Consider the following 13,349-nt stretch of genomic DNA (forward strand, 5'->3'; position numbering starts at 1 on the left):
AGGTCATGAAAACATTAAAGTCTTCCTTCTTCTCCCCCGCTTCCCTCCCCTCTTCTCTCTCTCTCATCACCTGTTCTGGGGGAAGTCAGCTGCCGAATCTTAAAGACACTCAGGTGGTTCAGTGGAGAGGCCCATTGGTGAGGAACTGAAGCCTTCAGTCAACAGCCACGTAATGAGACTTCTTGTAAAGAGACCCCCAACCCCAGTCAAGGCTTCAGATGGCTGCAGCCCCAGCCAATGGCTTCACCGTAACCTATGAGAGACTGAGCCAGAGCTACCCAGCTAAGCTGTTCCAAAATTCCTGACCTGTTAGATAACATGCAATTGTTGTTTTAAGCCGCTAAGTTTCCGAGGAATTTGTTACCAGTAATAGATAATTAATTCACTAAGAATCTGTCATAAGTGTGGCTTCTCTCTGGATTATGATTACTTACTTACTACAGTGGTTCCCAAAATGCAAGCCTAAGCTGAATCCTAGTAGTTCTTCTTTGAATGCAACAGCTTTGCCCTTGATACATGACTTTCTCTCAGTTCAATTGTATTAAATATTTGAAACACAGAAGTGCCTGCCTTGATCCTCACCGTGAATCCTCATCCCTTCTGATACCAGACTCTGGTTGCTATTTCCAGAACATTTCCCATCAAGGCATTATCCTAACTTGTGGTTTCATTGCTAATTCATAGACACTTGTCCTATTATAGAGATCTAGTGATTTCCATGTGAGATTTTTGCCCTCACATGTGCCAATTCCCCTTGTTCTACCTGTCTACCTAACATCAGATGTCAATAATGGAAAAGAAAAAAATCAAGAAGTAAGAGCTTAAGACACTGTGTACTGGCAGGGCTATTGCTTATTTCTGCCATACCCCTCTTTCTTGTCATCTCTTAGTTACAGATGCCTTGGCCCTGGACATAGTGTGCTCTATCTCATGAATCTGAAGTAAAGAGAATCAAAAGGATGAAGAGTTTTAAATCTTTTGACAACATTTAAGAGAGAATAGGAAATTTTCCTCCCTTTTCCTGAAAGTCTTTGCTGATGAATGAAAAATTGGGTTTCCTTTATGTAACCTGTCGATAGGGAGGCAAAACTTATCCAGAAAAAATTAAAATGTTTTCACTGTGCTGTGTTACTAGAATTGTCATCTAAAGCCTGGAGCAGAACTTACCTATGCTACTCATCTCAATCCTCTTAGGCAGTGGCACTAGGAGCCTTACCCTCTTCAAATTTGGTGCCCTCCTACCTTTATGGAAGGAAGCTCTGTATTCTCCTTACTTTCTCAACCTTTAATCCTAACAGAGGCAGTTTCTATTGTGTCCTTATTATTCTTGAATGAGGCCAATTCATAGCATCTCTCATCCACTTTGGGTGGATTGTGAGGTCAGGTAGAGGGAATGGAGTTAGGGAACAAACTGCAGCCTTCTGTGTCACAACCATCAAAAAATATAAAATTAGTCTCAAATGCTTATTAGTGAGGATATGAAAATCCTCATATTTTTGGTCAGTCTCTTTGTCCTTGCTAAAAAATACAAGTTCTGAGGGATACAGAACAATGAAGTGTGGCATCAAAATCCATTTGACTACTCAACTGGTTTGAAACATTAGCCCTGCTTCTAGATCAGCAGTTCTCAACCTGAAGAACTTTGTAAAAAGTGTCATTGCCCATCTCAGATTAATCAAATAGAAATTTCTCAGCGGTTAGGGTAGAGAGAAAAGTAGGACTATAAATCAGTGATTTAAAAACTATTCCCAAGTGATTGTACTGTGAACCCGGGATCAAGTTGCACAGGCCTAGGCTGACAGCTCCATGCCCCCCATCCCTCATCTATTCTGCTGACACTGAGACTTCCAAGGCAGGGTGAGGAGGGAGGCAGTGTATTGCTCAAGGTCTGTCTTATTGCACCAGGAAATGTTTGAACTCTGTTCTCATTAAGAGTTTCACCAGAAACTAATTGAGTGTTCTTGATCTATATCATTATTTTCATGGGTATCATCATACTGTGGTGCCTCACCCATCCAATTTAGTGTATGCCACTAAAAACCATGAGGGTCAGTAAAGCATACTGTGGTGCCTCACCCATCCAACTTAGTGTATGCCAATAAAAACCATGAGGGTCTTTGAGTAAAGCTATGGCAGTGTCCTTTGATGCCATCTTTAATGTGTTATTTCATTTTCCTTATTTTTTAAACACTCTCATTTCGAAAAATATATTATAAAAGTGGTCATTTAAATGAGATGACAAGAATAAGACCTTTCCTGTGAAGAAAGTAAACGTCTTTACTCTGTGATTACACCAAATAAAATTTATAGCCATCTTATAAATGTAGAGAAATCAGTCTAGAGTTCCTTATGTCTATTATACTAATTAATTTTTTATGTGTTAATTTTAGATAAAGCCAGAGGGTGGTGAGCTCCATATGACACTTTAGCATGTTAGTTTATGAATCATTTCTGGAGGAATCTTTTGTTCAGAGCCTTCTCTGTCAACTGATTTTTAAAAATATTTCCTGCTACCTGCGTTGCTTCTAACTTGAGATATTTTGTAAAGCTCAGTATATTGGGGTATCTAGTTTTTCATCTCAATTGTATTCTTTAAGAAAACCTTCTCATGATCTCAGATTTATTGCTAACCATTAAAATTTCATCTCTATGTTAAAACTGTGGGATTTTAAAGATGGGGCTCCCTATCCTCTGCTGTTGGGCCAGGCATAGCTGAGCAGGTCTGTTGTGGGGTGAAGTACAGGCTGCTGAACTTTTTAGTGTCCTTTCCTTTTTTTGTATCTGCCTGTGAGCTGGAAGAGACATTTATATCCAAAAAAAAAAAGAAAAAAGAAAAAGGAGAAATTATCTCAACTCCAGTCAGGCTAGTTAAGTCTTAGCCTCAGTTACTAGTCACTTAATAAAAAGTGATTTTTTTAGTTTGGTAGTTGTTGTTGGCTTTTTTTTTTTTTTTTTTTAATAGTCCCCAGTGAATGTTTGAGTATGGGAGGGGAGCAGTGCAGTAGATGGTCATAAGGTAAATGTTCCCAATGGAGAAAACCACAATGAAAGGAGGCTTCGTAACAAGTGGCCAAGCAATTTTTATCTGCATTGCACCCTCACATTAAAATCACAGGTGTGAGGACAAGTGCGTATTTACGACGTGTATTTTCTTAACCCCTCTCTATAGTGGATAGTGAGCACTGGCACTACTACGTGGTTGGAATGTGAAGTCTAGATCATTTTCTAGTTTAGTTATTTTAAGCCTCCCTTTTCTCATCTATAAAATGGGAATAATACCAAATTTCCAAGGCATTGTAAAGACATAATAGCATATCATACATGACTTTTTTATCATCCAGTAGTGTCAATTTGACATTGTAAAAACACTCGGCCAGGCACAGTGGCTCATGCCTGTAATCCTAGCAGTTTGGGAAGCCAAGGCGGGCGGATCACAAAGCCAGGAGTTAGAGACCAGCCTGACCAACATGATGAAACTCCGTTTCTACTAAAAATACAAAAATTAGCCGGGTGTGGTGCCATGTGCCTATAATCCCAGCTACTCAGGAGGCTGAGGCAGGAGAACCACTTGAACCCAGGAGGCAGAGGTTGCAGTGAGCCGAGATCACACCACTGCACTCCAGCCTGGATGACAGAGCAAGACTCTGTCTCAAGAAACAAACAAACAAACAAAAAAAACTCAATAAATTTTAATTTTGAGTATGATTATTAATTATCAAAAGGATACTTGTTAAATAGATGCACCATTTACATTGCCTGCAAACAAAGTGAGTTTTCTATTGATGTTTCCTTGAATATTCTTTCTTCTATTATTTCTCCATAGTCTTATCTGGCCCCTTTCCAACTTCCCCTGTGTAGCCAGAGACGTGCCTTCAAAGCTGACAAACCACTGGTGAAGGGGGCAACCCAATTTCAATTTTGGGTCCCATCAGCTCCTTCAACCTTCCACATAAAAATCTTTTAAAAATAATTTCCGCAGATATTGATTTAACATTCAAGATGATTTCATGCCCACATCTTTCTCTCCCACCTCATGCTGATTGGTTGCTTGCATAATTAAGGAAGGGAAAGATAAATTAGCAATTGGACAGCACTTGGGCCAATGAGGAAACCTGGGATTGACTGCAAATGGACAACTAATGGAATTTGCCAAACTTTTCTAATACACTTGAAATAGACCTTCTGGATCCCTACATACATTATTCAATGGATTTAACGAATCTTCCCCCAGTCATGCCCCTAAACCATATTTCAAACATATTTCATAATTCTATTAACATATTTCTCACATTGATGTTCAACCACCACACACTAGTGACACATATTTGCAAGTGGTATTCTGAAAGTGTATGTTTGGCCGGGCGCAGTGGCTCACGCCTGTAATCCCAGCACTTTGGGAGGCCGAGGCAGATGGATCACTTGAGGTCAGGAGGTTGAGACCAGCCTGGCCAACATGATGAAACTCTGACTTTACTAAAAATACAAAAAATTAGCCGGGGGTGGTGGTGCACACTGGTAATCCAAGCTATTTGGGAGGCAGATGCAGAATTGCTTGAATCCAGGAGGTGAAAGTTGCAGTGAGCCAAGATTGCACCACTGCACTTCAGCCTGGGCTACAGAGTGAGTGAGACTCTGTCTCAAAAAACTAAAAAAAAAAAAAAAACCATTAAACATAGTCTGACACTTTGGCTTACTAAGATTCATAAATTTAAACAATTAACATGGATAAATTATATTGTTGTTATCTTTGGTTTCTTTTTAACCTTTCTTACTAATGCTAAAGTCTTCAATTTTAACTATGAATCCTTACTTCACCTAGGTAGTCCTTTTATAATAATTGAAAAAATAATTAACTCCATAAATCAACCAAGACATCTTCTACCAAAAAATATATACTTAAACCATTTGTTTTTCTCTTAAATTGCCAAATATCCCATTAACACAATCTAGGTTTCAGGGGAAAAATTTATAATTTTCATAAATAAACAAAAATGCAAAGATTATAATCTTGGTATATGAAATGCAAGAGAAAAACAGGATGACTGCACATGTGAGCTATGGAACATAGACAACTTAAGAGCATCTAGGTCTCTTCATATCACTGGAAGCAGTTGCCATAACCTATGGCATTGGCTGTCAAAAAATGTAGAAGAACAATAAAATCCTTATAGTTACCAAAGTCAGCTTTACACATACTAGGTACTCAACAACAGCAGTAATAAAAAACATTGATATACACGTTAGAAATTTTCCTTTTAAAAGTGATAGGAAGCCTAATACATGCAAAAATGAAAATGAGTTTAATGTCTTCTGTGACAGAAAAAAATGTCAAAGCTGAGTAGCTTCCAGATATGATGCAGTGTCAGCCCCAGGTTGTCTTCTCTTGATTTTGCTCTCCTTCAAATTGGCTTCAAATAGAAGTAGAGTTCATCTTTGGGGTGATCCACAGTGCAACCAGTTTTAAGCCCAGTGAAAGATACTGTTTCCCATCCTTGTTTCTTTCTCTCAAATCCAGGGATTCCCTTTGAATGGATAAACATAGGTAACACATTTACTTCTGAAACAATTATTGTGGTTAAGAAGATTTGTTACATGAACTAGCTAGGCCTTAATCTCCTATTTCACCCATAGTCCAGGGTCTGGAGCCTCACTCAAAATTCATGTACTGTAAACAACAAGGTATGGTTCCTTCAAAAGACTTTTGAGATTCTCTTATAAGAAAAATTGAAAGAGGTTGCTGGGTATGCGTGTACAACTCATGTTCATTTTAAGATACAGGAGTAAAAGAACATCAGTTATGGGGTGTTGCAAAATTATTGCTCTACTCTTCCTTACATTGACCATGGTGCATAAAATAAACCTTAGTTTTTTGGTCAAAACAGTGCTCTTCGAGCCCCATTGTTTCCTCTTCTTTCTTATGAGCTCTCCTAGAGACTTTGCTCATCTAGGGAATCTGCTGCCCATCTTCTCTTTTCCTATTTCTGGGGCAAATATTAACATATCCTGCAGTACTATCCTTTCAAATGCCTAGTTTGAAAGTTGCTGTTAGTAGCATCAGACTATTCCAAAATCTTCCATTATTCCAGGAACACATAGTCGTTATTATTGTGTAGGTCTTATGCATACATTAAAAAACTGCTACTTATGAAGGACATGCTTTACACCAATTGTTGCTTTAGTAAATAATGAAGTAGAATATATCAGAAGAACAACATAAAAGTCCATCAAATAATTTAATATGCTCTAATTGAACCCTAACCCAATATTATTCTAATAAGTGCTAATCACTGTCATAAAACTTACTGTTTCCCAAATCATAAAATAATACAAATATGTAAAATAATAAATGAAATATAAAAGTGTACTAACTATGTCTTAGCTTATGGGAAATGTTTATAATAGTATTTTTGGAAGTGGCTTAAATTCCTTTTGTATCATAACTCATGAATTTATGTATGTTTATATTATACTTGGTTCTATTTATGAATGTTGGCAGTTTGGGATCAAGTCCCATAACAGTTCTGTTTAGGAAAATATTGTTCTTTTAAAAAGTATTTTAGTCAGCCTAGACTGATATGTCTACCTCATGCTGACAGAAGTTATTTACCCCTGGAAAATCTGGAAGCAGATTTAGTACCCCTATATGTCAAATATTACAAACAACTAATATATAGCTACTTTTATAGTATGTTTCAGGTATGTAATTTTATTTACGTAAGACTCACCATAGTGTACCCAACTGCAGACTAGAGGAATAATTGACAGGTATTAATTTTGGTCTTCTTTGAATAGAGCTTTTTCCTACACAGGAGAAAAACAAGAGATCATGTAAAAATGGAATGAATTAATAAATCAGAATAATCTGGGTTAGGTTTTCTATTATAAATAATTTTTATTAATTTAAAAGAGAAACAGGTATCCAGTGCAGAGGCTGGAAAGAAAAACCAGTCTTAATAGAGTCTTATGCAAAATGTAAAACATTCAACAATTAGGAAGACCTTGTACAGCTGCTCAGAAAGTGCCTGCATAGCTCTGGGGAGATTAATTCTATAGACCAGGGATCATCAAGCTTTTTCTGTAAATGGCTAAATAATAAATATTTTAAGCTTGTGGGACACACATAGGTTCTGTCACATATCATTCTTTTCTTCACAGCCCCTTAAAAATGTAAACATTATACTTAGGTTGTAAACTTAAAAAAATCAGCTGTGGACCAGAATTCACTTGTGGGCCATTGTTTGCCAGCTCCTACTATCAACTGTAACATATAGTCTGTAAATCTGCAACATCATAAACCTCCAACATTAATATCAATGCTTAGATAAGAAGAACCTCACCCTAGTTATAATGGATAATACCCAAAAGTCAGAAAATAACAAATGTTGGCAATGATGTGAAGAAAGAGGAACTCTCATACACTGTTGTTGGGAATGTAGATGAGTACAGCCATTGTTGAAAACAGTATGGAGTTTCCTCAGAAAACTAAAAACAGAACTACCATATGATCCAGCAATCTCACAACTGGGTATATATTTTTAAAAATCAGTATGTTGAAGAGATGTCTGCACTTCCATTTTTATGGCAGCACTATTCACAATAACCAGGATTTGGAAATCAACCTAAGTTTCCATCAATGGATGAATAGATTTCAAAAAATGTGGCATATATACACAATGGAATAATATTCAGCCATTAAAAATAATAAAATCCTGTCATTTCACATAGATGAATCTAGAGGACATTATGTTAAGTAAAATAAGCCAAGCACAGAAGGACGAATGCTGCATAATCCCACTAATAAGTTAAATCTAAACAAGTTGAACTCATGAAAGTAGGGACTGCAAAAATGATAACCAGAGCCTGGGGAGGAGGGAGGAAGAGAGAAGTTACAAGCAGGTTTTTATTTTTTATTTTTTATTTTTTTTAGATTTGGCAGAGTTTTTTTTTTTATTATACTTTAAGTTTTAGGGTACATGTGCACAATGTGCAGATTAGTTACATATGTATACATGTGCCATGCTGGTGTGCTGCACCCATTAACTCGTCATTTAGCATTAGGTATATCTCCTAATGCTATCCCTCCCCCCTCCCCCCCACCCCACAACAGTCCCCAGAGTGTGATGTTCCCCTTCCTGTGTCCATGTGTTCTCATTGTTCAATTCCCACCTATGAGTGAGAACATGCGGTGTTTGGTTTTTTGTCCTTGCGATAGTTTACTGAGAATGATGATTTCCAAGGGGACAAGGAGGGAGCTGGTACAAAGAGGTTGGTCAACTGGTACAAAGTTACAGTTAGAGAGAAAGAATAAGTTCTAGAATTCCATTGCAGAGTAGGATGACCTAGTTAACAATGATGTATTGTGTGTTACAAAGTAGCTAGAAGAGAGGATTTTGAATGTTCTCATCACAAAGAAATTACAAATTTTTAAGGTGATGGATATGCTAACTGCCTTGATTTGATCATTATATAATGTATACATGTATCGAAACATCACACCGCACCCCAGAAAATATACCATTATTATATGTCAACTGAAAGCAAGATAAAACTTTAAAAAATATATAAAAAATAAACAAAAATACAGGGAAAAATATATAATGACATCATCCATACTGAGAGAGAAAATAAACACAAACTGTGGGGAAAAAATGCTTTTTCCTCTGCTCTCACCACCAACAATCCACACAAAAGACTTCTGTGACCAAATGGGTGGGGTTATTTTCACATACAACAAACAAGCAGTCAGCTGCGTGTCCTCCAATTTAACTCCAGTGGTGTTTGCTTCAATCAGATCCCACAGGTTGAGAAGACAGTGTCACAAGAATGCCCCTCCCCCAACTTTCGGTGCCAATCACAAGCCTCAGGTTGTTTTACCTGTGCTTTGGACTGACCAAGTATAAACTGAGGTTCCCATGACTCCCTCCTCAGATTTGATCATTTTGCTAGAAAGACTCACAGAATCCAGGAAGACACTTATGTTTACTGGTTTATTATAAAGGATACTACAAAGGATCTAGATTAGGAGATACATAGGACAAGGTATAGGGGAAGGGGTGCAGAGTTTATGCGCCCTCCCCCACGTACCGCCTTCCAGGAACCTCTGTGTGTTCAGCGATCCAGAAACTCTCCAAACTCTGTCCTTTAAGGTTTATATGAAAGCTTCACTACACAGGCATGGCTGATCAAATAAATCACTGGCTATTGGTTGTCAACTTAACCTCCCAGCCCTTTCTTAGTCTGTTTATATTGCTATAAAGGAATACTTGAGGCTTGTTAATTTAGAAAGAGGTTTATTTGGCTCACAGTTCTGCAGGCTATACAAGATGCATGGTGCCAGTATCTGCTTCTGGCGAAGGCCTCAGGAAGCTTCTATTCATAGTGGACGGCAAAGAGGAGCAGGCATCCCATGACAAGAGGAAGGAAGCAAGAGAGAGAGGAGGAGCTGCCAGGTTCTTTTTAACAATCGATTCTTGAGAGAACTAAGAGTGAGAACTCACTCACTCCCATGAGAATGGCACCAAGCCATTCACGAAGGATCCATGCCACAATCCAGATATCTCCCACCAGGCCCCGCCTCCAATACTGGGGATCAAATTTTAAAATGAAACTTTGTGGGTCCAAACAAAGCATATCCAAACCCTAACAAGCCCTCTCCCCTCCTTGGAAGTTGAGGGTGGGGCTGAAAGTCCCACTCCTCTAATCCTTCCTTGGACTTTCCAGCAATGAGTGGCCATCCAGAAGCTACGTAGGGGCTGCCAACCATCAGTCAACTCACTAACATAGAAAAAGACATCACTTTGGAGTTTCTAAGCATTTTAGGAGTTTTATGCCAGGAAATGAGGCCAAAGACCAAATAGATATTTCACAACATCATGCATACGTATGTCTGTTTGGGAGACGAAAACCCAAATCTTTAATGAGGTTATTAGATACGTAAGTAAGTTTCAAAGGAAGACGTGTGTCAACCTAAAGGAAGAAGCCGAGGCACAAATATAATTTTAAAGAGTTTGCTTGAGCCAAGATGAGGACAGCTACCTGGAAGACTCAGACCTAAGTAACCTTGGATATAAACTTCAGTCTTTGTTACAAGCTGGTTTTTAAAGGCAAAAAGGAGACAAGGAGTGGGCTAGGACAAAATTGTCAGGAATTCTCATTGGTTTACAGAAATAACATTGATTAGTAATTGGCTGCACATTGTTGAACTACCAGGTGGTGTCCATTGTATTGCATTGTTAGGTTAATTTATAGCTACTTGTGGTGGCAGTCAGTCAAGTGTCCACACAGCAAGCAGCTTCAAGAGATGGTTACTTAGCTCAAGGGGGAAATGGTACATGACTCTCTGGGCCTGATCATTTTTGGATTACTCAGATAAAAAGTTTCTTTTCTTTCTCACTGGAATAAACATATATGTGGGTGTTAAATTCAATATGCAGACCTAGGAAAGGCTTAACACTCCTAACATTGTAAAAGTGCTTGTGCATAAGAGGCCTATATAAGATGAATACAGGTCTAGCTCCTTGCATTACTTGAAAATGATTATTGCAGACATTCCTTTGCACAGGCAAAATATATTTCTTGAATCATAAAGGTGCATTAAGATAGATTGGAAAATATATCCAGCAACCTGGAGCTTCTTTGCCTCTTTTCCAACTAAAAAGACTAAGTCTACAAACTCAAAAGGTTCAGAGAAACTTTCCAGATCTCAGCAGCTGCTCTGCAGTCTTACATGGATAAGGGACAGGTGTACCTATATAATCGACAGGTGTACCTATCATTGTAAAAGAACATTTCTGAATATATTCAACTTAAGATGGATATTCAACTTCAAGTTAAAGAATTCTTATATTGAATACATTAGTTGGATCATCTAGACTTCCACAGTTTTTATGAGGTCTCAATTGGTAACCATTGATATTTTTCACGGTTTTTTAAAAAATGAGAGTGCTTCAACATTTGGTTGTGGAATTAACTTGAATTCTGATCCTCTTACTGAAGTATTTCTTGCTCATCAATGATCCTCTATTTGCGCTATTCCCTGAGGAGTAATTCTCTCTCTGCTTTCCAATTTCTTCCAAACAAGAGTCCCTTATTCTTCATTTTTATACTTCTCTCCCTGTCATGGCCCCAGACAGACCTGTATAGTCCCTTCTTATGAGACATTCCCTTCCCACACACACCGGCTTTGGGGCTCCCTCCTCCCTGCTGCTGCTTCCTCATGGTAACACCTGTTTTACTGGTAAGTTTTAAACAGTGCATTTATTTTAAATTTATGCATTCATATAAGATATCCTCGCATGACTGTAATAGTTGGTTCTTTCTTAGCATCTTTCAACAGGTTAAAACACACTGGAAACACATTTTCATGTGCTTAGCTAATACTCTTAGGCTTATGTACTTGCAGTACACTCTGCAAACATCAGAGGGCAATCGCCTACAGAAATCATATCAGCACTGCTGGGACTTACACATTCTATGCGGATATTCGCTTCTGACATTCCTCCATTTTCCTCCTTCACCCATACAAAAGTGTCTATCCGCTTTTCACTAGTTACACCAGTTACACTTTTACTTCTACATTGTTATGGATATTAATATTGATATTCTTTCCTGAAAGGACAAGAGTCTTACCTTTCGCTCATTGGTCATCTGTAAAATCTGAATACTGACAGAAAACATATATGATTATATCAAAATTTCTTCTGAAAGAGAATTTTCCTAGTATCAGACCAAATGATTTATATGTTCTTATACTTTAGCAATTGCATAAAATCATGCCCCATACGTCTTTAAAACATTTTATCTCATAGTATTTTCTCTTCCCACTCTGCATGTAGTTTATCCAGGATGATTTTTTTCTCTGAATCTTCTATGCTCACACCATAGACAGTAGTCATTTGTGGGCTCCCACCCTCTTTGAACACACTGCCTGCTTATTGTTATTTTTCCACCTTATAAGCTCTCTTCTCCAAGCTGATTGCAGATAGTGGCAGGGCAGGAGTATCTTCACTGAAGAACTCCCACGATGGTTTGGAGTATTATTACTGCCTGAGTGTATCAGCATCTAGCTTTCTACTTACCAAATAGTTGGTGTGCCATGTGATATCCTTTAATACAAATCTTTTAAGCTAAAACTTACCAGAAATATATTCTTGAGTTTCCACTTTACAATTTTAATGGATTCCCAGCTTCTGCAACTTTGAATACTTTCTGAATCTCCTGCCATTTGTTACTTTGAAATTCTTATCACTATTCAACTGGATTGGATCCAGTCTCTTGGCTTAGGCCTTCATTCCTCTGGGGTATTATCTTCAATATTTTCCCAACGGATTGTGTAGTAGGCAAGATTTCTGAGACCATGCATACTAAAAATACTTTCTCCCAAGATACTATTTATATTCTAGCTAAATATTAAACTCTTGATCACCTTAGAAATTAGAAGGCATTGCTGTACTGGTTTCTATTATGTAATAATGCTGATGGGAAATGGGATGCCAGTTTGAGTCATGCTTTTTTATAGGCGGCTTTTTCGTACAGATGAATTTGGTGAGGATTTCTATCCTGACCCTATTACTCTGACCATTCATCCATTCATGAGTCTTTTCAATCTGTAGATGTCTAACTTTCCTTATCTCTGGAAGATTCTCTTCTGTTGATTTTTGAATACTTCTTTATATACATATATTTTTTTCTTTTTATTGTCCCCATTTTTCAATCAATTCTTAATTTTTAAATATGTAACAAAATTAATATGTTAGTTGATTTTAGGAATTGTGGACTGCACTACACATATGTCTATTTACATATATTTTGAAGTCAGATTTTATTTTAGAATAGTTTTAGATTTATAGAAAAGTTGCAAAGATGGTAGAGGAGTTCCCATGTACCCCACTCCCCGTTTCACCTATTGTTAACATTTTATATTTGTATGGTTCAATAGTCACAACTAATGGACTAATCCTGCTGCATGGTGACTAACTGAAGCCTGTACTCTATTCAATTTTTCTTTCTTTTACCTAATGTTCTTTTTTCATTTCAGGATCCCATCCAGAATACCTCGTTATATTTAGTTGTCATGTTAGCCTAGGCTGCTTTTGTCTGTGACAGTTTCTCAGGCTTTTCTTGTTTTTGATGACCTTGACAGTTTTGAGGAAGGTACTCTATAGAATGTTCTCGTTTTGGGTTTTATTGATTTTTTAAATGGTTAGGAGCAATTTGTTTGGGGGATAAAACCACTGATGTGTAGGACAATTCTCATCACAAAATATCAAGGATACCTATAATCAACATGACTTACTATGATGTTAACCTTGATCACCTGGCTGAGGCAATGTTTGTCAGGTTTCTTCACT

The 13,349-nt window shown here is 37.6% G+C and overlaps 1 long non-coding RNA gene across 1 annotated transcript in view; it reads left to right on the forward strand.

Moving 5' to 3' along the window:
- LOC129039453 (uncharacterized) overlaps window positions 1-392 on the forward strand; it is a 139,648-nt gene extending 139,256 nt beyond the window's left edge. The window contains exon 4 of the long non-coding RNA XR_008503323.2: window positions 86-392. This is a non-coding gene — a long non-coding RNA (uncharacterized LOC129039453). The remainder of the gene's footprint in view (window positions 1-85) is intronic.
- Window positions 393-13,349: the final 12,957 nt, after the last annotated feature.

The sequence above is a fragment of the Pongo pygmaeus genome, chromosome 5 (assembly GCF_028885625.2).
Source record: "Pongo pygmaeus isolate AG05252 chromosome 5, NHGRI_mPonPyg2-v2.0_pri, whole genome shotgun sequence".
Taxonomy (NCBI): Eukaryota; Metazoa; Chordata; class Mammalia; order Primates; family Hominidae; genus Pongo; species Pongo pygmaeus.